Source organism: Bombina bombina, chromosome 6 (assembly GCF_027579735.1).
Source record: "Bombina bombina isolate aBomBom1 chromosome 6, aBomBom1.pri, whole genome shotgun sequence".
Classification (NCBI taxonomy): Eukaryota; Metazoa; Chordata; class Amphibia; order Anura; family Bombinatoridae; genus Bombina; species Bombina bombina.
This window is the reverse complement of record NC_069504.1, coordinates 1,096,445,957-1,096,473,528: the sequence shown is the minus strand read 5'-3', so window position 1 is coordinate 1,096,473,528 and position 27,572 is coordinate 1,096,445,957. Positions and strand designations below refer to the sequence as shown.

Genomic DNA, 27,572 nt, shown 5'->3' with positions numbered 1-27,572 from the left:
GACGCCGGCACAGGAAAAGTCAAAGGAACTTTCCTGTTTTCGTAAATTCTGTCTAATTTAGGTATCATAGGTTCTTCAGGCAGCACTGCCTCTGGAACCTCTAACGTAGAAAGAACCTCCTTTAGTAAAAAAAGCAAGTGCTCAATTTTAAAACTAAAGGACGGCTCCCCTGCAGCAGGAGGCTTAGACGCTAAGGACTCCGACACAGAAAGTTCACCCTCTGAAGCAACAGAGGTTAACTCATCATTGGATAACTGTGACATAATAGCTAAATTCGATAAATATTAAGATGACTCCGGGTCAGGACAGGAGAGCTATGTTTAACCTTTCTCTTGCGTTTGTTAGAGCGAGGAAATGCACTGAGGGCCGCAGACACTGCTGTTTGTAAATGCACAGCAAAGTCCGCAGGAAGAAGGCCCCCTCTGGATGGAGGATTAGATGTGCTACAGGAAACTGCATGTGGAGTGGATAATGTAGTAAGGGTAGTAATCTCACAAGATGCCGAGTCCTGAGAGGTAGATGGCTCAGAGGGACGGAAAACCTTAGTAGTCTTGTCTCCCTTCTTAGACTTTATAACAGTGTTAAGGCATGTGGAACATAATTAAGTGGGCGGGAAAACCACGGCCTTCTCACAATATAAACAGGTATGATTTAGTACAGAAGGAGTACCTTCTAACATGTCCTCCATAGCTCAGGTTATACCCACAGAAGGACAAAAATAAAAACTTTTTTTTATTATTATTATTATTATTATTATAGAAAACTGCACCTTTATACTCCCAATGGCTGGGGCACTCACCACCTCCTAGACCCAGACAGTAAACAGAGGAAACGCTCTCCTCAGGTTCAAGTCTCAGCCAGAATGGAGGAAATTAACATAGACCACACCCGGTCACATGGAGTGTAAGATAGTACTTCCCCTGTTATTACAAGTACAGCAAGTAATAGGAGCTGTGCAACACTTTCAAAAATGAAAGTGAAACTAAAAGGTGAAACCTGTTTGTTCCAGCCAAAAACACACAGTCTATCAGCCCAGGAAAAAATCACACAAAGCAGCATGTAAATAATTAATACACTGATTAATTAACCCCAGCTGTTCAATAAACCTCCTTTAGAGGATATTAACCCTGGACCCTATCAAGGTATAAAGGAGCCACACTGTGGCCCTGTTATAGCATTTTATGTGAAAAAAATTGAAACAATCTTACCTCCAGGATCCATGCTGTGGAACAGAACACAGCCTCTCAAGTGTGACAGTCTTATAGCTGCACTCCTGACATGGACTTGAGTGAGAGAAAGCAGGCAGTGAAACTCGTCAACACTGATTGCTTAGGAGCTGTTAGCAGTAGTCTGGATGGTTTCGCAGAAAAACTTTCCCTGCATCTCCAGACTCTAACTTTCATCAATACTCTCACTGAGAGGTTGACATGACTACTTAAAACTCCAGTCCTATCTCGAAGGGCATATACCCTTTTTCAGGACTCTCTGAATCTTCTGACACTTCTCTGCCACCTCCTAACGTGACGAAAGGTAAAGAATAACTGGGGTAATCAGGAAGTGGGAGGGATATTTAAGCCTTCGGCTGGGGTGTCTTTGCCTCCTCCTGGTGGGCAGGTGTTGTATTTCCAAACAGTAAGGAATGAAGCCATGGACACTCCCTGTCTTAGGAAGGAAACCAACACAACACTTAAATTTTGTGGCAATTGGGCCACATTTAGAACATTTTCAGAGCGTTAATTGCTATAGCAAGCTCGCGGTAGCAATAACAGGCACTTGTAATGGCTGGTTGTTTATTACGTGCCTGTAAATGGGTGAATTTGGTCTGGACACTGTGGAAGGAAAGATATCCTAACTAATATCTTATCTAAAATAGAGATACTATTGTCATTTACTCCTCTGTTCACATGGTCTCCTACTCTTCTCATGCCCATGCCATGAGAGAATATTAGCTTCTAGATCTGATGATATTACCCATGGACACTTATTCTCCTTTCCCTTTTTCCTTACCCCTCCCTTTTTTCACCCTTACACGTTCAGTAAATCTTTATAGTATTATATAAATAAAACACTTATTCGCTAAGTTTTTAGCATAGCTATACTATAATCAGTTTAGTTGTACAATAACATTTAAATGTTGAGGTTTCATTATAGCAGACCTAACCATGTGTTGACATATTGTAATAACATGTAGAAATAATTTTTTTAGTTTTTTTCTATATGCACACATGGTTGTTCAGTTATCATGTAATTTACCTGTCCTGCTTGTAACAAAAGTGTATTTTGTTGAATCCCTCAATAAAAAAAAAATATATGATGTTCTATTAAAATATATACAGGTAAAAAAAAAACAAATCTTTACCTCCCTGCAATTGCAATGTTGAATACACTACCAGGCATTAAGGGGTGGCGCCCGTGCTGTTAGCAGAGTTGGATGGTTTTCGGCTGGACCAAGCAATTTTGGGGCATAGTGTGGGCAGTTTGGTCCAAACTAAGATAGGGGTTTTGTCATTCCTGGATGACATAAACTGGACATAGAAAAGGGAGGGACAGAGTTCCCAATTCAGCGAGATTCCACAAACTTAGTGATGATTAAGGGCCTCCAAAAACCATTAAAGACTGCCCTCAAAACATACACCAAAACTTTACTTCAACAATCAAACTTCAGTAAAATCAACAGCTTTTCTGTCACTGCACTGCAATGTACTTTCCATTGGTCACAAAATCAGTTGCACCCAAAAGCTATCTGAATTCATACAGAAACACTTGGCCTAGTGTTTCTCCCAAAACAGTGTACAGTATGGGCAACATTTATCAAGCTGCAAAATAAACTTTTGGTCCCCAGTATATCAAGCTTCTGCAAATAGGTCTCAAATGTTAGTTAGATCTGATCAGGATGATTGACAGCGGTATTGCACAAACAGCAGCTTGTGCAATGTTAAATTCAGGCAGCATATGATGCTTACTTGCAGCAGGGCCAGGTTTCCAGCCATTAATAAATGGCTTAAGAAATACTTCTGACTTTTTGGATTATGCTGCATATATCTGTATACAGTTTTTACATCCCCAGCTCTAAACAATGATAGAAACCATCAAGAGGTGGTATGAGTTTTGAAGCCATCCTTCTCTGCAGTGTGCATTAGTGTGCCACTTGTCACATATGTGCCTGACCGTCAAGCACTGGCAAGATTAGCAATCTTCTCCACTCACTCCTTTTGTACAGAAAGAGCTCTGCTTGTAGGACAGCACATAATACAGAGACAGCTGCTACAGACCATGGTTCACCCTAATGTCACAGATAAAGGTTTGCAAGGGCAGGGGTCTTACATGAGTGGGATTATTTAGCAGAGAGACTGCAAGGAAAGAAATCTCATCTGAGGTGGCATGTTGGTAAGCGTTTGTGAAAGAACCAAAATAGCCAGGAGTGTATTCTGCTGAGTCAGGAGTGTGATGAGTTTAGCTGTGGACATGTGGCTGACAGGGACTGCAGGGCTAGGGGTCTGTTGTGTGGTCTGAAGTGGTTCTGCAGTTCCAGGGGACTGATCTGCAGTCTGATGTAAACATGTGGCTGACAGGGGCTGCAGGAACAAGGGTCTGATCTACAGACTGATGTAGACATGTGGCTGCAGGAACAAGGGTCTGATCTGCAGACTGATGTAGACATGTGGCTGACAGGGGCTGCAGTAACAGGGGTCTGCAGACTGATGTAGATATGTGGCTGACAGGGGCTGCAGGAACAAGGGTCTGATCTGCAGACTGATGTAGACATGTGGCTAACAGGGGCTGCAGGAACAAGGGTCTGATCTGCAGACTGATGTAGACATGTGGCTGACAGGGGCTGCAGGAACAGGGGTCTGATCTGCAGACTGATGTAGACATGTGGCTGCAGGAACAGGGGTCTGCAGACTGATGTAGACATGTGGCTGACAGGGGCTGCAGGAACAGGGATCTGCAGACTGATGTAGACATGTGGCTGACAGGGGCTGCAGTAACAGGGGTCTGCAGACTGATGTAGACATGTGGTTTAGAGGCGCTGCAGGTCCAGGAAACTGATCTGCAGTCTGATGTAGATGTGGTTAAGAAAGACTACAGGAACAGGGGTCAAATGTTCTGCAAGGCCCGTGGTCAGATCTGCATTATGATGCATGTGGCTGAGAGGGGCTGCAGGGACCTAAAATTCTAGTTCTGGATGCAGATATTTTGTATTCTCATATGTACATCCCAATGTAAAATGACCATATGAGTGTGTAGCTGACAGAGAGGTAGAAGGGCTATGATGCCCCCTTGACAAGTACAATTTTAACACATTTCCACACTGCTGGAGTGATTCCCCAATAAATGTAGCCCCTAAAATTCATATACATTTTTCAAAACCTGCTATTAATATTCTTAATTTGGAAAAACAACTGTCATCATCAGAGTGTACTGTAAAGCCTCAGCAAAACAGGACAAGCTTAATAAAGCAGCTCTCATAGGGGTTAACACTGAATATTTTTTATTACTTTTTTAAAATACAGTAACTGTTTTTAAAAGGCAGTACCAGAAGATGCAGAAAAAGTATAAAACAATAAGTACAAAAATAACAAGAAAAAATACAGTCCATTTTTTTATACAGTGAGAGATATTAGTCCTGGCATTTTTCCTCCTAAATCTGCATGCTCAGACAACCAGTACACACCATGATGAAGGCTTTGCTTGGCACCATAAGGAGTGTGATGGGCATATTTTGAATAAATAACCCATCACTGCTAATTGATTATTGTGTGCTTGGCAGCATAATTACGTGATCATCACCTTGTGTGGACATTAACTGGCGTTATCCTCTCATCTAAAAGCTGCATAAGACTGTGAAGTAAAATATTACAACGTGAAAAACTGGATTAATGACTGTGGGGTTACATTCTATTGTAAGTGAAAAAGCTTTTCACCAAACACATCTCAAGACAAGATTTTGGGTGAGAGAATCAGTGAAAAGCTTTTTACAAAGTCATAAAGGATAACCCTTTAATAGACAGCACTGATACACTGAACAGAAGCACATCTCTAGGAAACAACATCTAAAAGTATAAATGTATACATTTATTTACTTAAGATCTCATCATGTCGTATAATTACTTTGTTATTAATAGCACCATTATAGTAGTATACTTCTATTTGTGATACATAAAATACATAGGATGGAAATTTCCTCTGGTCCACCAAACTAATAAAAAAAAAATACAGTAGATGAGAAAGAAATTATTTTTTTCTCTCCTATATTTAACATTTCATGGACAAGTACATTTTTACCCAAATTGATCAAGTATAGTCAGTTTTTAAACCCTTATTTCAGGGATTCTGAGTGCAAAATGTAAAGATTATTGTAGTAGATTTTATTACCTTTTACTGGACAAACAACATGCAGCCCAAACACACATGGCTTGATATATTCAGATGCCCCACAGCTGTATGTCTATATATATTTTTATAGAAATACTGTTGTGTGCTGGCCTCCTCACAATGCCCTATGGCTCCTACTCTTGATAAGAGAGAGATAAACAGATAAAGTGTGTATGTGTGTGTGTGTGTACTGCACCAGAAGCTTTGATATATCAAGTATTATTCATTGCTTTGGTGATTTATATAAAACAGGAAACACAAGCTGCTGCAAGGAGAGATTACAATATGTACAATTTTTATTGAATGTAAATTAACAGGATTACATTAGGTGATATGGTCAGAGCTCCAAAGTGCAAAACAATTTAGTATTAGCTTTCAATAGCTGAACATTAAGGACCAGATTACAAGTGGAGCGATTTTTAATGCTGCCACTCGAGCGTTAACTGCGCTAGAAGCAAGCTTTTTGCGTGCATCGGGTTGTTTTTGTATTACAAGTTGAAAGTAAAAAGGAATTGCTCATGCGTTAACCCGATGAGTGTAAAAAAAAATATCAAGTGCGCTAATCACCTTACAGTGTTCCTCACATGAGAGAATAGGTTCTATTCATTCATAAATAAATATTTCTACATATACTGTATCAGATGTTTTTTTTGGTACAATATATATCTATACCTATATGCATGATTAAATATTTGTATAGATATATATAGGAATATCTATTTATTAATACAAAATTCAAAGAGACTGGTACACTCTCACTAACGGTTGTCCTGATGCCAGGGTGCTGAATGCAGGTTAAGGTATAGGTGATAGAAGACAGCACTCACTGGTCTTGAAGTATAGCAACAACTGCTTTTATTTAAGTGCAGTTTCGGGGACAGTTCCCCTTCATCAGAATACATATTCTGCTATGTGCAAAACATAGGAATGTGAAATATTTACAGTAAATACAAACTATACCACTTTATGAAATATGAATATTGAAGAAATATGCTTTTACACGTTTTCATCTACTTAAAGGGACACTGAACCCAATTTTTTTCTTTCGTGATTCAGATAGAGCATGTAATTTTAAGCAACTTTCTACATTAATCCTATTATTAGTTTTTCTTCATTCTCTTGCTATCGTTATTTAAAAAAGAAGGCATCTAAGCTATTTTTGATTCAGACCTCTGGACAGAACTTGTTTATTGGTCGGGTAAATTAATCCACCAATCAGCAAGAACAACCCAGGTTGTTCTCTAAAAAGGGGAAGGCATCTAAAGTTGCATTCTTGCTTTTCAAATAAAGATACCAAGAGAATGAAGAAAATTTGATAATAGGAGTAAATTAGAAAGTTGCTTAAAATGTCATGCTCTAATCACGAAAGAAAAAATTGGATTCAGTGTCACTTTAACTGCAAAGGGCTCCAATACACTTATATATATGTCTTTATATGAGTACATATGTATTTGTGTTTATATGTGTACATATGTCTGTAAATACATATATACACATATAAATACATCTGTACACGCATATAAACACACACACATATATACACACGTTATCACAAGCTTAAAAGGGACAGTCAACACCAACATTTTTATTGTTTAAAAGATAGATAATCCCTTTATTACCCATTCCCCAATTTTGCATAACCCACAGTTATATTAATACACTTTTTACCTCTGTCATTACCTTGTAGCTAAGCCTCTTCTGACAGCCCCCTGATCACATGACTTTTTATTTATTATCTATTGACTTACATTTTAGCCAATTAGTGCTGTGTTGAGCACAACTTCACGGGCGTGAGCACAATGTACTAGCAGTCTCCTGTTGTGAAAACCAAGTAAAAAAGCATGTGATAAGGGGCAGTCTGTAGTGGCTTAGAAACAGGCAGAAATTTAGAGGTTTAAATGTTATAAAGTATATTATTATAACAATGTTGGTTGTGGAAAGCTGGGGAATGGGTAGTAAAGGCATTATCTATCTTTTTAAACAATAACAATTTTGGTGTAGACCATCCCTTTAAATGTGTACTTTGTTGCACACTTATAGCAGTGGACAAAAACTCTGGAATATATGCAGCAGTAATTTAACTACTTGACCCAGCATGCAAACACCACATATGTTGGAATTTAAAGGTAAACGAGCAGAGGAGAAAGGGACTGTACCTATACACAAGTAAGAGTAGAAGTTCAGGTGTCAGCAGGGATTTTCTGGCCAGCAAAGGTAACAGGATTTGTGCACTTACTTTAATCTAGAAGATGGTAATATCTTAGTTGCATTGTAATTATGCATTTGATTCGGGTTTAGGTTTCAGTGACACTCACTTGGTAATTTACAGACACAAGTGGAATGTTTAATATTAGGTCAAAGGTCCGTAATTAGGAACACAAATAAAATACAAGATCTGTAAATGTGGCCTTTCTATTAAACAAAGAACAAACAAATGAATGCTAATTACCATACCCAATATCATTTTCAAACACAGATGCTAATCCTATTTAGGGTTCCATAGAAGTTTTTTTCTTCTTCTAACAATGGATAATAAGCACACTGTACACTCAACCTACATTATGGTGTTGATTTAAATGTGCACTAATGCTAAATAGCAAAAACCTTTTATGAGATATGTAATACTTAGGGACAAGACAAATTATCTATACATCAAATAGGTCAGGTACATACAAAATCATTTTTTTAAACAAAATGTTGATCGAGTCGTCCCCAACCCAAAAGATCTTCCAGCAGATATGGTCTGTTCGGATCTTTGGGAGAGAATGGGCATGAGAACGAACTAGCATTCTGAGTAATGATACAAAGAATTCTGAACTGAGGCCAGAACACGAAGGCTTGCTACTAACACAAATATAGCACACAGACACGTACATTTTTAGAGCTGATACATCCCACTGGAAAACACCAATCACAATTTTCCCATATAGATTTCTGTGTCTGGCAGCAGTGGACAAAACCTTTGATCAAGTATCTATAGTAGTATGTCACTCGTACATGAAGTGAACACCTCGTAAATTTGAAAGTCTCTCTGAATTGAACCCCATGAGGTAGATTTTTCATAACCCGGGTGGACCTGATTCGCTATGCATAGCTAAATGCAGATAGCATAGGCTTTGGGCATTTAACATTGCACAAGCAGTTCTGCTGCCCCCTGCAGATTTGCGGCCGCTAGCAGGGGGTGTCAAACAACCCGATCATATACGACGGCTTTAAGACTGCTGCAAACAGGTGCATTAGGCACAATATGGGGGTTAATAAATCGGCCCCCATGTGTTCACAATAGCTTTTATTTCTCAATATATATATCTCTATGGCCAACAGCGTATAGGTTTTATTTGCCAATATACATACATATATATATATATATTTTAGGCCAGCAGTGTTCTCTATAGAATCCATCTATCTATGATATCGATCTATGGTATCAATCTCTGGTATTGATCTATATATGTTATTTATCTATCTACCTAATCACAAACACAGATATACACATTTATTTAACTTTTGGTTACCTAAATCTTTACAGTAACGTTGATCTAACTGCTTAAACTAAAAGCAACTATTTCAAAGATTACGTTGCAGTCATTTTGTTTTATCATTACATTGATTTTTTAGCCTAATTACTGCATCAGTTCTACTGATCCTTTTTTCAGATGATCACTACTTAAAGAATACAGTTCAAGTTAAGGTGCATTAACTGAGATGGGATAATGTCTGTATAATGGTACAGGAGATTAATAATATCTGATTTGAATCTCGAATGAGCACTCAGCTTTGTGCAACAAACCAAAGATAAAGAGTGAACTTTGAGAAGGCTTTTACAAGTGCTAGCACAATATATTCAGACAAGCTAGTGAATCGAGTTTAGTAGTAATAGAGATTTATAATGTCCAAAGATCACAACCTGCTTCAAATGCTGTTTTTATATTTTCTTCTCTGGTTGTATACCCAAGACTTTATATTTTTTAGCTCTGCGTTTTTCTATAATAATACATTTTCAGGTTTCATGAGTTCTTCTTAAGTACCAACATTAACCATCTGTAATTATCAGCTGGAAATGTACTTTTCAAAAGGAAGCACGTCCTCAATTTATGTGTTTTGACCACATGTGCACAAAACTATACATTTTTTTAGGACCCAGGATAGCAGATTTTGCATAAAGTACAATATACATGTAAAAAGTAATTAAAAGCCAGAAGCTTAGAAAATAGCAGTTTTCTAGGCTCTCACGAATGGCCACAAAAGCTTGTGCATTCTATATTTACCATAAGCTCATTGGGAAGGATTTCTGCTTTATTGCATATTTTGTTGCATCTCAAATTGCCTGTGAATTATTTTCCTTCAGAGAATGTTTTACATAGTTGCCAAAAGCCCCGGAGTTTGAAGGGAGAGTCCCATTATTTAGCATTGTGCAGGGACAGGCCCTCCTTTTAACGTTCTGTCTTAGCTCCAAGTCATATACCGACCCCAGTCTCAGTTCCCCCAAGCCCACCAAAATCACTGCAGAGAGCTGCGCGATGAAGCCTCTATTGTAGAGTCAAGAGGGAACGCGTGGGAACAAACTTTTTTCCTCTATTTTGAGAGCGGGAATGGAGTTCTCTTTGCAAGGCAATTAGGCTCAGACAGTCTCCCCCCCCCTCCTTGTAACATTCAAAAGTAAAATTTAAAATGCATCTTATGCTACTTTTGCTTTTTGTACAATTGTATAATTATTCATTTTATATGTATATCTATTTTTTTATTTCACCCCCCCCCCCCAGTATATGACTATAATGAACCAAATTGTTTCTTTGTTAATCTTTCATTATTTTCCTTTCATATAACCTCAGTTTGTTGGAAAAGTCACCAATTTGCACATTAAAATTGGTGCTAAATTGCTCTATAAATATACAACAGTTTATTTTTTGGTAAAAGTAGTCATTTTAAAGCATTGGATGCAGTAGGGAGCTTGCCTTATATAGTTATCCATTTAGCATCTGCAGCAAGCTAGTTAGTAAAAAAAAGATGCTATCTATAGTTGTACAGCAGTTTGCTTCTGGACTTTCATATCCTTGTAAATACCCTGCAGAACAAGTTCCGCCAATGCTCTTTCTGACATGTTGTTTACAATTGTGTCCATCAATTTAGGAAGCATGATTAGGTTTGGGTGGCTTAGAGTATTTTAGAATTTCACCCTAGCTTACATTATTCTATTATTCCCCATGAATATTAAATGTTTGCACTTTTTGTCAAAGCAGCTATTTCTCTGAACACAGTGTGATTATTCCGGGAACAAAAATTAATTTAGTTTATTTATTTTCGATCTTCAACAAAATGCTAAACATACTATTTCTATAAACAATGAAAATGCAAATAGACGATTTAACAAATAACAATTATACATAAAACTAACTTCCTTTATTAATAAACTTGTTACTCTATTTAGGTAACCGTCATTTCTGATTCTGTCTTATGAAAAGTACAATTTTTATTTCTGAATACCCCAAGACAACCTATATCATGATACACAAACAAAATCATAATACATCATTATTAAGTAACTAATGGATAAAATAACTAGCACACGCAACAGTTATCTCAAGTAAACTAAAACATTGTTTCAGGAATATACTGAACTCAACTGATACAAACGCACATACACACACTCACACATACAGTATACACACATACATACATTATTTACACATACACATACATACAGTATACACACACTCACACATACAGTATACACACATACATACATTATTTACACATACACATACATACAGTATACACACACTCACACATACAGTATACACACATACATACATTATTTACACATACACATACATACAGTATACACACACTCACACATACAGTATACACACATACATACATTATTTACACATACACATACATACAGTATACACACACTCACACATACAGTATACACACATACATACATTATTTACACATACACATACATACATACAGTATACACACACACATAAATACACATACATACAGTATACACACACTCACACATACAGTATACACACATACATACATTATTTACACATACACATACATACAGTATACAGACAACCTATATCATGATACACAAACAAAATCATAATACATCATTATTAAGTAACTAATGGATAAAATAACTAGCACACGCAACAGTTATCTCAAGTAAACTAAAACATTGTTTCAGGAATATACTGAACTCAACTGATACAAACGCACATACACACACTCACACATACAGTATACACACATACATACATTATTTACACATACACATACATACAGTATACACACACTCACACATACAGTATACACACATACATACATTATTTACACATACATACAGTATACACACACTCACACATACAGTATACACACATACATACATTATTTACACATACATACAGTATACACACACTCACACATACAGTATACACACATACATACATTATTTACACATACATACAGTATACACACACACATAAATACACAAACACACACATACATGCGCACACACATACAGTATATACACACATAAACACACACATACATAAACACACACACTCTAGTAACCTTTTCTATCCTAGCTAATAACTTTTCATCTTTATCCGCAGGACAAATGAACTCTAGAAAACATTTTCTTGAAGCAAACAATCTTCTGCAGAGAGTTTAAGAAACCTTTTCTACAAGGAAATATAATAATATATAATGTTCAAAGTTATTGGGTAAGTTATGTGAAATCCTGCAATCAACCACAAAAGCTTGTGCAATCTATAGATATCTTTTTTATGTGATTATTTTTTTATCTACATCACATTAATCTACATTCTGATATTTAGGCTAGCAATTTAATGGCTAACATACATTTTATAGGCATTGAATATTTTAAAGCGGTAATTAAATGAAAATGTGCATAGGAATATTGTAGTTTTCCATATAAGAAACTGTAGACATAGGGGGGAAAAAGTTTTCAGCTTCATTTAACCCAATGCCATGTGATTCTTTGAATACACGTGCCTAAATTAGTTCTCTATTTTGTGATTCCCCTTTGAGAGAAGCTCCTATTGAGAACTGAACAAAGGCCATGACCTTAAGGTCAAAGAGCAGAGGAGAAAGTCTGACCTCGTTTTGTTGGAAGCTGCTATGTTTATTTTGCCTAAGTAAAGATCACCACTACAATAACTAAAGAGGATTAAAAAGGTTATACCCCCAGGGATAAGACTCACGCAAGTGGCAAAATCTGTGGCTTAGAACATTAGTGTATATTATCCAGAAATATTAAACTGGTAGCACAGCAACTTCAATACATGTGTTACAATGAACAGTAAAAAAAAATTATATATATATTTTTTATAAATGATTAAAATACTATCATTGGAAATAAGCACTGACGATACTAAAATTGCCAGCCACGAATTTAATGTTTTTATTTAATTTATTTAAAAAAAACAAAAACTTGCAAATGTAACTTTTTTATAACTAGTATATACGTATGGAAAACATACAGATTAGAAGCTCATGTCATTATGGGGCGTATCATGTCCTCTGCACATCGATAAATGCAGACAGCATATGCTGTCAGCATTTATCATTGCACAAGCAGTTCACCAGAACTGCTTGTGCAATGCCGCCCCCTGCAGATTCGCGGCCAATCGTCCGCTAGCAGGGGGTGTCGATTTCTGTCTGCCGTCTCAGAGCAGGCGGACAAGTTAAGGAGCAGCGGTCTTCGGAGCTTGATAATTCTGCCCCATAGTCTTTTTTGTTATCTGAATTTAAGTTAATTCAAATATATTACTCTGTATTATTATTGATCAACAATATTTACTATTATATTGTATAACTGCCCCCCCCCCCACCACCAAAAAAGTAACTATTTATAATCAAAATATTGCAGGAGTAGAGCCTTTTATAAATATGAATTATTCTTAATTTTTGAGAATGCTGATCACTTAACTGCTTAAATATCTGCTTGTGATGTGTATACAATAACTTTTTTTTTATTATAAATACATTTTAAATTGTAAATGACAGATTTGCAAAAAATATCTAAATAAAATATCATTTAAAATATTTTTTTTGTTAGAGCATTCTATTTTAAAATAAACTAATTTTTCATAACGTGTGTTAAAAACACGTAAAGCTTTGAGTTTGCACCAACTGTATAAACCAACATGTTTAAGTCCTATAAAAGAGACAACATCAAGAAAGCTTCTAAGTTATCCCTTACAAGTGACTTGCACAACCCAAAATAGTTCTAAACAGCTATGTTACAAAAAATTAAATCGGCTAGTAAGTCTGATATCCACAAAGCTCAGACCTTCAATTAACTTCAACCCCACTTTTTTAACTAAGATATTTCAAGTTGCATGATCTTCACCTGCTAACTTGCTATAATTAGGACACAAGAATCTGACTATAGCACGCCTCAGGTATGAAGATATTTAACAAATACACTTGTCAACCATCATTAGTGCAGTTTGTAAAGGAAGAACTCATTAAATTAAATAAATAAAATCCCAAATCACTCTGTATTGGTTGTAAATACATTGTATTTTGCAGACATTATTACTGCACTTTAATTTAATGCATGTATCTGGATTTCAGTTGTGTGCTGTTTAAGTAAGTTTACAAGTCAGTTTCAAAAGACATTGTAAGAGCAACGCATCTGGAACAAATGTTTTACAGCCAATCAGAAATCAATTCAGGCAAGTCTAATAAGAAGACAGTTAAATTCAGCTCGCTCTACAACAAAAATGGCTTCATTTTTTCCACACCTCAAATTAATGTGGATAGCTAGACTTTAGTCCAACAAACATCAATCAACTTAATTTACAAGCACAAGTAAGTTGGCAGGTTTCACTTTGTGTATAGAACACATAGTCAAAGTTCCAAACCAGGTGCACACTTATGTCATACCAGATTAGAATACAGCCAGTAACTGGAGGATATGTATGAATGTCTCTCCTAATTGGCTCGTTGCCCTTTTCCTTATCTGGTGCAGCAATGAGCTGCCTTTAATGCATAACCTTGACTATGAGTTTAATCCCTTAGGGCTGAAATATATATTAAGAAAATGGAAAAGGTTTAAAAATAAAATGCTGAAATAAATGATAGCATTTCATTTTCTGTTCCTTTAATTAGCGTATGCAGAAAAACGTGACCATTATCATACTGATACAAGATATCTTAACAGGATTTACAAGAGTTTCCTTTCATACAAGACAACAAGAGAGATGTCACATACATTCCATAAGTATATTTAGGTTCTTTAGACATAAAACAGTCATCTTTAGCTACTTTGTGTGATATTGTGGTGTTTTCTCTCATCCTATTCCTATTTCTGATTTCCCCTCTCTTCTGTATATTCTTTTATCACGTCTCATTCTGTCTTTGTACCTCACGTCTCTCACTGCTGGTCTCTCCCTCCATTTGATGATACAGCTATTTAAACCTAGAGCAGTTTATTTTTCTCCTCCAAACACTAAGATTTCTTGTTCAAGAAACTGTAAATACATTTAGTGCCGTTTAAAAACAGAAAGCTTTTTATTAACAATCATAATATATATATATATATACACACATCTACTCACACACACACACACAAAGATTATGGCATTTCAGAGATCTATAATAAAATATATATCATGTTGGTGCTAAAACACGATTATACATTTTGTTCACAACTTGTTTTGGATTAAAATGTCTAACGTTTTGGACATCTGTAGCAACAGATATCACATTGTTTAATTCAGTGATATTCAAAGTAACTAACTAAAAATGTTCTTGTTCCGAAAGAAAAATCTCATTGTGTATTAAAATAAGTTTTTTTCAGAAAGTAAAACAATCTGAAACCTATTGGGACATTTCTGCATCCTTGGTTGTGGGTGCCACCTCCACAAACAAATATAAAACTGGATGCATGCGCATAGGGAAAAGAAAGTGCTGCTATGACACAAATACGTGGCAACATTACAGGGTTTTATAACATTGTGCAGCTGGAACATACATATCTATGCATGTACACAAATAATTATTTCAAAGCAAATATATACTGTGTATAGACCCACAGGCAGAAGGAAAATTATACCCGATCAGTAGTCTGCTGCACCGACCCTACTATTATACTACTATTAAAGGGATACTATACTCAAAACTTGTTTCAATCTGTATGAAAGAAAAACATTTAAAAATGTTGAGATTTGTTTAATTTAGAACTGAAACTAATACAACAGAGTTCTCTGTGCTTATGTTTGTTGATTGATAGATGCTGCCTGCTAATCCTCATTGGCTGTTAGAATCACCCAATGAGCAGTAGTAATAAGTAGACAACTGATACTGCTGTATTAGTTTAAATGTAAAGTGCTTGTATTCCAATTTATCAGGCAAAAAAAGTAAACAAGAATGTTAGCTAAAGTTTTAGTTTTGCATAATGAATCAACTTTGCAGTATATTTTTCATTATTTATTTTGCCCTATTTTAATGTAATTTTGCCCTGAAAGTTGAACAATTTCTATTTTTAAGACCTTGGAATGCACCTGCTGACTTTTCAAGTCTAACTCTGCTACATATCTGTCCCTAATTGGCTTAGATAACATCTGCAAAACAACAACAGAAATGTCTTGTAATTATAAGGTGTTTACTGTCCATCCAAAGACATTCATATATATATATATATATATATATATATATATATATATATATATATATATATATATATATATATATATATATATATATATATATATATATATATATATATATATAATCTATGTTTTACCTTCTCTACTGTAAGGGTTCCTCATTGGCTAAAGCAGGGTTTCTCAGCTCCACCTCCAGAAAGTACAATATTGCATGGCCAATCTTCTAGATATTAGATGGATATTTAATGCACATTTGATTATTTTCCATGAATGCTAGACAGGGATAAATTCAGGACTGTTGTGGTGCCATAATTAAAATACCTCTATAATCTAGTATCCTCTGTTGAGACATTCCACAACAGCATATTGATTTTATATATATATATACATTTTTCATATACAGTGCTCAAGACACATGCTTCTGAGCTTAGCGCAGTATGCTGAAAAGGAGCTAAGGTTTAACAAAGGATACCAAATTATAAAGGTAAATTTGCCAACAAAAATAAACTAGAAATTGCTATTTTTTTATTAACTTGTTGTATCTGAATAATACACGTTTCATTTTGACTACCATGTCCCTTCCCTTTAAATACTGCAGACATGTCTAAAATACATGATGAATATTAAAGGAACATTCTAGTCAAAATGTAAATGCACATAGATTTATTACATCTTTGAATATAAACATACTTGCAATATAAATGTATTGGCAAAAACGCTTCTAGTAAAAGTTATAACTGTTTTAGTGTAAACATTGTTCTCTGCTGGTGCACGTGAAGCATAGCGAGATATTGTCACTGTACCCACATTTTAAATAATGCAGCGGCTCAGATCATCAGTGGGACTTGTATCATGTCAGCAATTAACAAAGGGAGTCAATACCAGATGATACAAGCACCTTAGGCTCTCTGAGCAAGTTGCAGTGTTTAAATTGCTTAAATACACTTTTTAAACAGCTATAGCTTTTATTAGAAGCATTTTTGCTAATGCATGCATATTACAAAATTACTTCTGTTCAATACCAAAATACACCCATGTGGTTTCCAATTTTAGCTGGAATATCCCTTTAATTCTAGAACCATAAATTTGTAATTTTTTCATTCAAATAATGGTTTAGAATGTTCAGAACATGGCCTTATAAATGCATAAGATTAAGTTTTGCCAAGAATTAGGAGGCAATGTGCTGGAATATTAAGCCTCTGCAGGTCAAACTAACACAAAACAGCACAAATGTCAGGTTCATGACTACATTTATAAATAATGAATAATATTTTCCTAACTCACACTATTAGCCCTGAAACCACTATCGCATATTGAGAGGCAATATAAATGGTGCTCAAACACTTTGTGCTACCATTCTTTACGTATGTGTAACTATTCATGAGCCCCTTAAAGGGACAGTCAACACCAGAATTTTTGTTGTTTTAAAAGATAGATAATCCCTTATTTACCCATTCCCCAGTTTTGCATTACCAACACAGTTATAATAATATTCTTTTTACCTCTGTGATTACCTTGTATTTAAACCTCTGCAGACTGCCCCCTTATTTCAGTTCTTTTGACAGACTTGCACTTTAGCCAATCAGTGCTCACTCCTCGGTAAATTCACGTGCATGTGCTCAATGTTATCTATATGAAACACGTGAACTAACGCCCTCTAGTGATTAAAAACTGTCAAAATGCATTTAGATTAGAAGTGGCCTTCAAGGTCTAAGAAATTAGCATATGAACCTCCTAAATGTAGCTTTCAACTACGAATACAAAAAGAACAAAGCAAAATTGGTGATAAAAGTAAAATGATAAGTTGTTTAAAATTACATGCCCTTTTTGAATCATGAACATTTTTTTTTACTTGACTGTCCCTTTAATTCCTTTCAATAGTTATCTGAAACTTATTCCAATCCCAAATTGTTGTTAGGTATAACGTGAAATAAAAAAAATATAATAATAGGCTAAACCACATAGGTAATACTAACAATATAGAATAAATCCCTCAATGATTTCCCAACTCAATTAGGACTAGTGCCGGACTGAACCACTATACCTATGTAGGCTCCAATTCAAGTCCATCAGAGTTGCTAAATAAAAACTTCCTATCTGATGTAGTTTTTTTCTACAGCATTAAAAATATTTATGGCCACAAAATAGCATTTTCTTACATTTGATTTTGGTAAAAAACAAGACAAACTATAAAAAATATTGGCTATTTGATAAATTTTGATGACTGCTTGATGTATTTGACTGCATTTTTTTTAAATCAATAAATACTGTAAATTCATTAGGTGTGCAATTATCTCCATGCCATTCTGAATCATTTTATAATCAACAATAAGAATTAATTAATTTTAAACATACAAACACTTATCTGTACTAAATTACTATTATACACACTGTATATTCATTGTGTCAAAATGTCATAGTGTAAAAGTGTGGTGTGAGTTATTTTCTTTTTCTGATCATAAAAAAAAAAAGAGTTCGGTATGAAGATATAAAATAAAAACAAACAAAAAGATGCACAAAGTGCAATTTAAAAAAGGAGAAAAAGGTTACATTAGATAAATTAGATCAGTTAAAAAAAATCATAAACCTTGTGTGAAAACTATTTTCTATAGACTGAAATACAGTTGGTAAGAATTCTCAATTCAAAAGTATATATATTTTTTTTGAGGTGGGGGGGCTGCAAATTAAGAAGAAAAAACCCACAACCAAAAAATAACATAATATTTCTGACTTGAGTAGCATTAAATTTGAAAACCTGTTGAACACAAGGGCAAGTAATTTAGCAGCTCTCTTCTAATGGATTGGAATACTCCATGTATGGCTGTTCATGCATAGAAAAGAAAAAAAACAGATGAAGGGGAACAATTACAGTAGAACATAAGGGAAAGTTTGCAGTTTTGGCAAAATAACATCTTAAAATAGTTTTATTTTTGTTAAAACTCACTTTACTCTTTAAAGATACTTATTAATTCTTGTATCCCTCTAAAATTAAATTTGTGTTAATATTAAAAGTGCTTTGTATGTACACTTGTGTGTTGGCTACTCAATCAGTAGCTTAGACTGACACAATTAGTGTTGTGATACAAGTGTGCTGATATATTGTTACCCTTACACACACACACACACGGACATATATATATATATATATATATATATATATATATATATATATATATATATATATATATATTTGATATTAGAACACCCCTATAGATATATGAGGCTACCAATAAATCTGATCAAACAAAGCATTACATTTTTGAATATTGCCTCCAATACCCTGATAAAAGTGACTTCAATAAAATGTCTGTTTTACAAAAAAGATTTATTTTTTATATTTACTAGTATTGTTTTTTCCCCCTTATAATTTTGAATATCAGAATAATTCTTAACTATTTTAATATAAGTAGTATTTCAATATATTTGCTAAGATGTTGCATTTAAATGCATTTAGTTTTAGTACCCTTTAATAATTTTAAGGGGAAAAGCAACAAATCAAAAAAACACACATCTGTTAAAATAGGTATCACAGATCCAAGAAATTCAGAATTTATTAATCATATATATATATATATATATATATATATATATATATATATATATATATATACATAGTGTTACTGCATACATTATACATTAAAATGAAGGTTAATAATCTTTTTTCAAAATAATTCTATAATTTATAGCATATATAATTACAACTCAAAAATAAAATAAATAAATAGTGGGAAAAAAGTTATACCCAGCTAACAAAAAATAAATGCACAGGTGTAAGATGCAATATGTTTTTATTCTAAACGAGTTAAATCATCACCTGTTGAATATAAAATATGTTCCTGTAATTAGATTACAATGTCATAAATTAGTATAAATGCTGCAGAATCTAGCATATCAATAAGATTATTATATTGTGGCTAAATTGAATTAATTAATTAACATACATATTTATTTTCTATAAGTGTATTTTTTACTTTAGGAAGGGGCATAATAAACAAACTATGGCGTTTAATATCATATCACAGACTTAAATGTTGCTCAATAATGAGTTTTATTTAACTTTTTTATGTAGTTAGATATCATAGTCTTTCATAAAATATAAACGAAATTGTAAACTTTTGTTTTACATATATTTGCTTAAAAAAGGTTAAATAACAATACTTCTGAATATTTATTTCTATATTATTATAATATAGTAAATTATATTATTCTAAATGAATACAATTCTAAAATATTAGCTTTCTGGACAGAATGTTTTCTTATATTGCGCTGGATTGTTGTGGGATGAATATTAGCAGCTGTGCTCTCTATTTCTCATGTATCACAAGCTAATTTTTATTATGTACATCACAAAAATATATTGTAGGCAAATTTAATAAGGCAGACTTATGATGCACATAAAGAAAAAAAAACTTTGAGTGTCACTTTAACTAGAATTTTAAATCATATATCAAAATATGACACATATTTCATGATTAGTACAGGGTTTAAAAAAACTTAAAGGTTCAAGATTAAAAATAAGAAAATTCAAAATTTACACTATGAACAACTATTTTAGTTGTGTACAAAAAAGTATCACTATTTATAATCTGTATGATTGCTTGCATAATTTATTTATATAAAAACATGATTAGGGCAACAGTAATATTTAAAAAAATCTGTAAAAATAAATAACTATTTATTTAGTATTACAATATGAAGCCAACATTAACTTTCATTTTACAAATATAACTTCAGAGACAAACCAATATAGTTTCAAACTGATATGAATGCCAAGCAAATCCATATTAGAGCATGACGGTTTAAATGTCATTTACAAACAAGAGACAAATGTATGTACTGACATATTATTTACATATTATTTATAGACTACTTAATAAAAGGAGAGAATAGAAAAGTATCCATGGATTATGACTAATTTAATCCTGTTTTAAAAGAATAAAACAAGTCACTTTCCAACAGTATATATTTAAATCTTTTGTATTACAAGAAAGTATTTTTTTTATATAAAAGTGTTATTCTCTCAATTCTCTTGTTGAAAAAAATAATGAAAGAAAGTGTGTATTATTTTGATTAATGAAATACAATGTAGAATATCATAAATATATGTTTAGTTATATTTTAAGGTTAAATAATTTGATCTTTAAAAGTCATTTTATTCTCCCGTTTTCAGTTATTCTGGTGTCAGCAAAAAACATTCATAGGAATAAATATTTTATATATTGAATACTTCTGTATATATCAGTAAAATAAAATTCAGGATAATACCGTAAATTAAAAAGATTATCATATTTATTGAATATTTTAATTTAAATACGTAATGTAAAATATATATTAAGAAAATTATGTGACATTAATGGCTGAAAATAAATACAAGACAGTATCAGTATTTTAGCAAAATCAAAACGAGCATTTATTTATTAAAGTTGAGCATTTTCATATCTGTCTTAGTAACAAGGCATTCCACATTACTATATATAACTATTATAATATAGTATTAATATTTAAAAAAGCGTATAGCTCACTGGAGCCACAAAATATCTACCTGTTACAAGGTTTGTGCTTTAATAAGTAGAGTTATAGTAAAATAATAACATTTAAGTATTATTAATAACAGGGAATTAAGGATAATTTGTGTCATATCTATGAAATTGTTGTGAAGTTTTACTACAAATTTGAATCTATATTTCCAATTATCACAAATAGAGCAAACATGTTTTAAATTATACATAACATTTTTTTTTAAAACTCAATATTTCAACAACATAAAATGTTTATAGTTAAAATATTTTTAAAAGCATTTCTTCCCTTTTTAATTATGCAAGTCATATATATGTTATTTACTAATGTTTTAAAAAAGTTATGTGAATTATCAACTCTATTACGATTTTTTCATTTTTCAGTATGAGTATGACATACAAACAAAAAATAAAGAATTTTACAACACAACACAGCCAGTGCGTCTAAGTTATTTAGAGATATGCAAAGAGGGAATGACTGACTAGCTCTGAGAGGGTTAATATGCAGGAAGTCTCGTGGACAGGATGAATATCCACATTAAACAGGTTGACAAAAGGACACACAGTTACTTAGGACTCAAAGTCTGAGCAGCAATTGCTAGGATATCAGCTCAAGGTTTGGCAGCCTTGTTTTACCTAGGACTAACCCTGAAAATCCCTTGCAGGTTTTTTTCCTTTCTCCCATCACTGCATCCAAACTGTGACTAAGTGCCTCATTATACAGCTCCTGGCACATTCTGAAGCAAATGTATTGTACAGCCTCACAAAGAATTGTAACCCTTAAAGAGCTGGAAGGGTGTGTATTTCTGCAGATTTGGCTATCAGCAAGTTAATGTGTTTTATTTCCTCTCATGTTCTTTCTGAGGCTTTATTTCTCATGTTTTCATACTTTTTTTAATTAAGTTATGTGTTTATTATTTTTCTGTACAGTCTTCTCTATTTCTAAATGTATATATACTTATATTTATCTATATACATTACTTACCCTTAAATTGAGTTTGTTCAGTTCTTATTAATCATATTTCATTTTTCAAAATGTACATTTTAGGTATTTGTGATACTTTCAATTTTGTTTTTGTCTTTCATCTACAAATTATGCAGTCTTCTGTATTAAAGAGATATAATCTCAAAATCATGAGCATTTTTATCTAACAGGAATTAATACCAAATAACTAAAACATCAGTAATGAAACAAATGCATAACATATATGTAAGGTTTCTCACAGCATAATGCAGTTTTTTTTACCCTTCAGAAAAGGTCAACATACTTCTGTTTTCTAGCATTATAATTTAGTACTTTGAAGGTACTAAGGAAATTTCTGTAATCAGTATACATTGAATTTAAATAATGGCTCAAAGTATAACAATGAGTTTTTTTTAAATTATGTCCTATTTGTTAAGTCTTCAACGTGAAGCTGAAATGTCCAATAAATCAGTTGTATGAAGCACCGTTGTTAAAGAAATCCTTAAGACATATATGTATATCTGTATTTCTTTTCAAGCCCCAAATACAATCAATATTAAAGGTAATTGGAAACACTGTAAAATACAAGTAGATATGTAAAACAATTATATTAAAAAATAGCTCATTTACTTGGACATATAGTAGCAATTTCACAAAAATGTTATACATTGTAATATTTATGAATGCATATTTTTAAAAGCAAACTACATAACATCATACAATTAAAAAACAAAATAAAAAAGTAGATCTTGAAACAAAATAATTAAATAAAAAGAGAAACAAATAAAGAAAATGGGAGTAAATCATAGATCTGGAATATTAAAAAAACAATGTTCTTTTAACATTTGCAAAATGACAGTAGGGCTCATGAAAAAATAAATTATTCTTTCTGTACTGCCAGATTCTTATGCTGGGGGAGAGGATCGCAGACTGGTAAAAACCTGCTTCATTTTCTACAGCCTGAAGTAGAAGAGCTGCCTCCTCAAGAAAAAAATTGCTGAGAACAGCATTTTTTAAAAAAGATCTTTTTTAAGATCCTAACATCACCCAGGCTGGGCCCTCCCTTAACAAAATCAATTAATTAAAAATAAAAAAAATCATACTTTAGCCATGGAAATTATTTTCAATTACACATTTTCCCTGTTATACCAATTTAAGATTATAATTTTTTTCCCCCAATTTTTTTTAAAGAACCTCATAATTGTTTTCTGACTCTGGTAAGCACAGGGCTATCCTCAGTGAATAGATAAAATAGTCCCTTATGATATAAATCTTATAGATATAAACATTTTTCAGATGCTTTTTTGTGCAGATTTCCACATATTTAATTAACTTATTAATATTTCATATAATATAGTAAGAACAATGTAAAGAAAACACACCAAATAACGTGTAATTCTTATTTACTATTTTAAATATTTTCATATTTTTGTAAATAGTTAAAATGTAAATTAGGAGGTGCAAAAAATATATGCATCTAATTACAGGCCTACAGTTTTAGAACCAAGGTAAAAAAATTAAATCCATGACAGTTCAATAGTGACAATTTATACAGCCAAACACAATATTAAACAGAGTTATGGTACAGCTAAAATATGAATTGCCTACCTCAAGAATTTGAGTCCATGTATATCTGATGAAAACAGAACCCAATGTGCAAAAGCAAACTTCTGCTGTGCAAAAGGAAAAGTTTCTCATTACTATTCTTGCAGTACATTTTGCACAGCAATTGGAAAAAGGGCCAATGTATTTGGGAGCATGTAAACTCAAAAACAGAGGAACAGTTGCAATATCATAATCCAGGAACATATTTTCCGTCGGTCATACTGATAAAGGTCATAACTCAGTGTACTCAACATAATGGCTGATGTGTCTTGGTCCAATATAAGAATAATAGCAGATTTTTACAAACTTGGATATGATGAATCTTTGAATGGCTATAACTTTACAGTATATATGCTACTTTACTATATATAATAGTTTTTTTTAATAAGTACTTCATAATCGGTTGTAGTTGGAGCGCTCTTTCTTTTTTGCATGTTTTTTCAGGTGATTGAGGGTTAACCCTATACTGCACCTGACCCTTTGCAGATGAGTCTTTTTGAAATAATGGATTTATTTTGGGACTATCTACTTTCTTTTTTGAGTACAGGGTGCCTCTAGCCTTATTGTATAATTCATTAATAAAAAAAAATGGTTTAGATACACTGGAAATTTCCACTAGTCTGTGACTAGCAAAAAAAAGAAAAGGAAAACTGTGTTTGTTCTCTTAATGTATTATTGAATCTGTGTGTGTATGTGTCTTTAAACATGCAGACACATAATTTGATACTTGTCTTAGCTCTACTTAACTTTATTTCCTTGTTTGGTATATCGAATCTCCATTTACTTAAACTTCCAGACTGATCTCAAAATATAATTTAAAAAAAAATAAAAAAATGAATAACAATAACAATAATAATAAAGATTCTGAATCACCAGGATACATTCTTTATTATTTTAATTTTCCAATTTCCATTGAAGGAACCATATAATATTAGGACCCCTCAGCTTATTTCACATTTTAAGAGGCAATAGCTTCAGGAAATGAAGGCATTGCTTGACAGCTATAGTTAACTATGATTTTTAGCAATTATAACATCAGCGTCTTTTTATGTGTTGTGTGTGTGTATATTATATGGTTGTACTGTATATGTCTAGAATAAACAAGACACATTTCTGCACCACAGAAGAGGCCCACTAGTGTTTATAAGCCAGGATGCTGGCAGGCACAACTGTAAAATACTCAGAAAAATGTATGAATATTCATGCTGCACCTTGCCTCTGCTTATGTTTAACTCTTCAGTAACAGAGGTGATTCAGCCATGTTAAAGTGGGAAATCTAGTAAAACACTCATCTTTCTTGACATGACAGTAGAGGTGAGTCAAAGTGAGCAGAGGCTTGTAGGACAGGAAAAGCAACATGTATTATAACTCAAATGAATGTCAAACTCAGAAAACTGTAAAGTACCTTTTAAAGTTCCACATATCTTAAAACATTATGGACCATATTAGTAAAGCTCACTTTTGTGTAATAGTTATGCAGACGAGATTATTTCTGTAGAATTCACAGTAAGTGATCTTTGTGAGTCTTAACTATTATTGAATATTAGAAGATGGAATAAAGTGATGGTTGTTACTAAAGACACCATTTAGTAACTTCTCTGTAACATTATATATATATATCTAAATGTGTGTGTGTGTGTAAGAGAGAGCGTGTGTGTGTGTGTTTGTGTAATGTTTAAATTGTAGTATAATTCTTAATTATTGGTTACTTCTATATTTCTCGTTCTTCTGAAATGGCAATCAGATGGCACATTTTATACTGTTAATCTATGGAAGCACTTCAGAGTAACAAAAACACTGCAGAGTTTATTCATGTTTCAGACACTTTCTACATCTGGTTCTTGGGTTAGTAAACAACTCCTTAGCTGAGAATTGTTACCTTGCTAATCAAAAAATATCTTGATAAAGCTCAGGAGGAAAGCTATAAAATAAAAAACAAAATGTACAAAACAATTGATAATATTAAATGAATGCATTTGAATCTTCAATGAAACCCAACCCATATAAAAATAATAATTATTGTGTTTGTTATTAATATGATACATTATGTAGAAGGATTTCCCAGTAGCCAGACTGCAAAACCTCTGCCGATGGGCCACAACCCAACATACATTTTTGCTGACCCCCAGCTATGTGACCTACCCACCGCCCACTATTTCGTATGTGTGGAGCAGCAAGCCTGCCAGCGTGCTGTAGCATATGCGTAAGTGTGCACTAGGAGCACGTAGCATACATAAATGGGAGGTGAGCGCAGGATGAGGAGCAGCCACATCTGGCTCTAAACACCACAGATAAGAATTATCTTGAGTTCTACCAGCCTCACAGACACCAATGAACCCAATGACACTAATGAAAGTGTATATATATATATATATATATATATATATATATATATATATATATATATATATATATTATTTTTTTTCTTCCCCTTCTGACACCAATGCTTTTTAATATAAATATATACATACACACACGACTCAATGTGACTGATGATTATGGTGAATAGAAATAGGGAAAAGGCAGAGGATAGACATGGAAGATGTAAAAGAAAATATCCATTGTAAATGCTTTTACAGAATTAAACAATCAAGTTTAGTAAAACTAGAGAAAAATACAATCGGAATGTATGGAAGAAAAATATAGATCCAAAATGCATACAAATATCTACAAGGAACATTAATAAAAAACATTTTAGACAGAGGTCTTGCCATCTCATTATCTGTATTTGTAAAGCTCCAACAGATACGATAGTGCTTCAGAAGAGGTACAATAAACAAAGATAAGACAGGGAAGGCAGACTGAGGGCCTGATATTCAAAACCTCGCCATTCAGGTGAGATGATCTAAGATGTCTTGTTGGTACATTGAAGTCCTTAAAAAACTTTTAAAACCACAAATTTTATATTGAGAAATGTTTATCTTGCTAAGTAGTGTTCTTTAAGTGAAAATAGAGACTCCTACATTACAATACAAGGTCTAAAAAAAAAAAAATCTCAAAGATTTTGTGTGATTTCTCTCCATACCGGCAAGGTTTTCAATATCAGGCCCTAAAACACAAGGATTATAGCTCCCTGTTTCCTTCAAATCTTATGATCTAAGTAACAGTTATCAACAAAGGAGAAGTAGTAGCTTATGGTGAGTGCTGATGGCCATGGTCCGTTGAGGATCATGAGTTATTAGATTGAGGCATTGGTCTTGGATGGGCAACAAACTTATTTAGGTTATGCGGTAGGTTTCTCTGAAGAGGGAGAATTTAAAGCTTTGAATATTGGGAATGGAGACATACAACAAGTGTAACGGACTAGGGTACAAACAGTGAGGAAGCAAGTAAAGAAGACAGAATAAAGGGGGAGTAAATTGAAGAAAGAAGTAAAAGGATGAATATATGGCAAACCAACGCCTAGATTTAGAGTTCTGCGTTAGCCGTCAAAAGCAGCGTTAAGGGGTCCTAACGCTG

General features: G+C 33.3%; 1 long non-coding RNA gene across 1 annotated transcript in view; it reads left to right on the top strand.

Annotated features, from left to right (window-relative positions):
* The window catches only part of LOC128664225 (uncharacterized), a 79,292-nt gene that overhangs the window by 32,183 nt on the left and 19,537 nt on the right, over window positions 1-27,572 (top strand). Inside the window, exon 2 of the long non-coding RNA XR_008402933.1 lies at window positions 12,003-12,113. This is a non-coding gene — a long non-coding RNA (uncharacterized LOC128664225). The remainder of the gene's footprint in view (window positions 1-12,002; window positions 12,114-27,572) is intronic.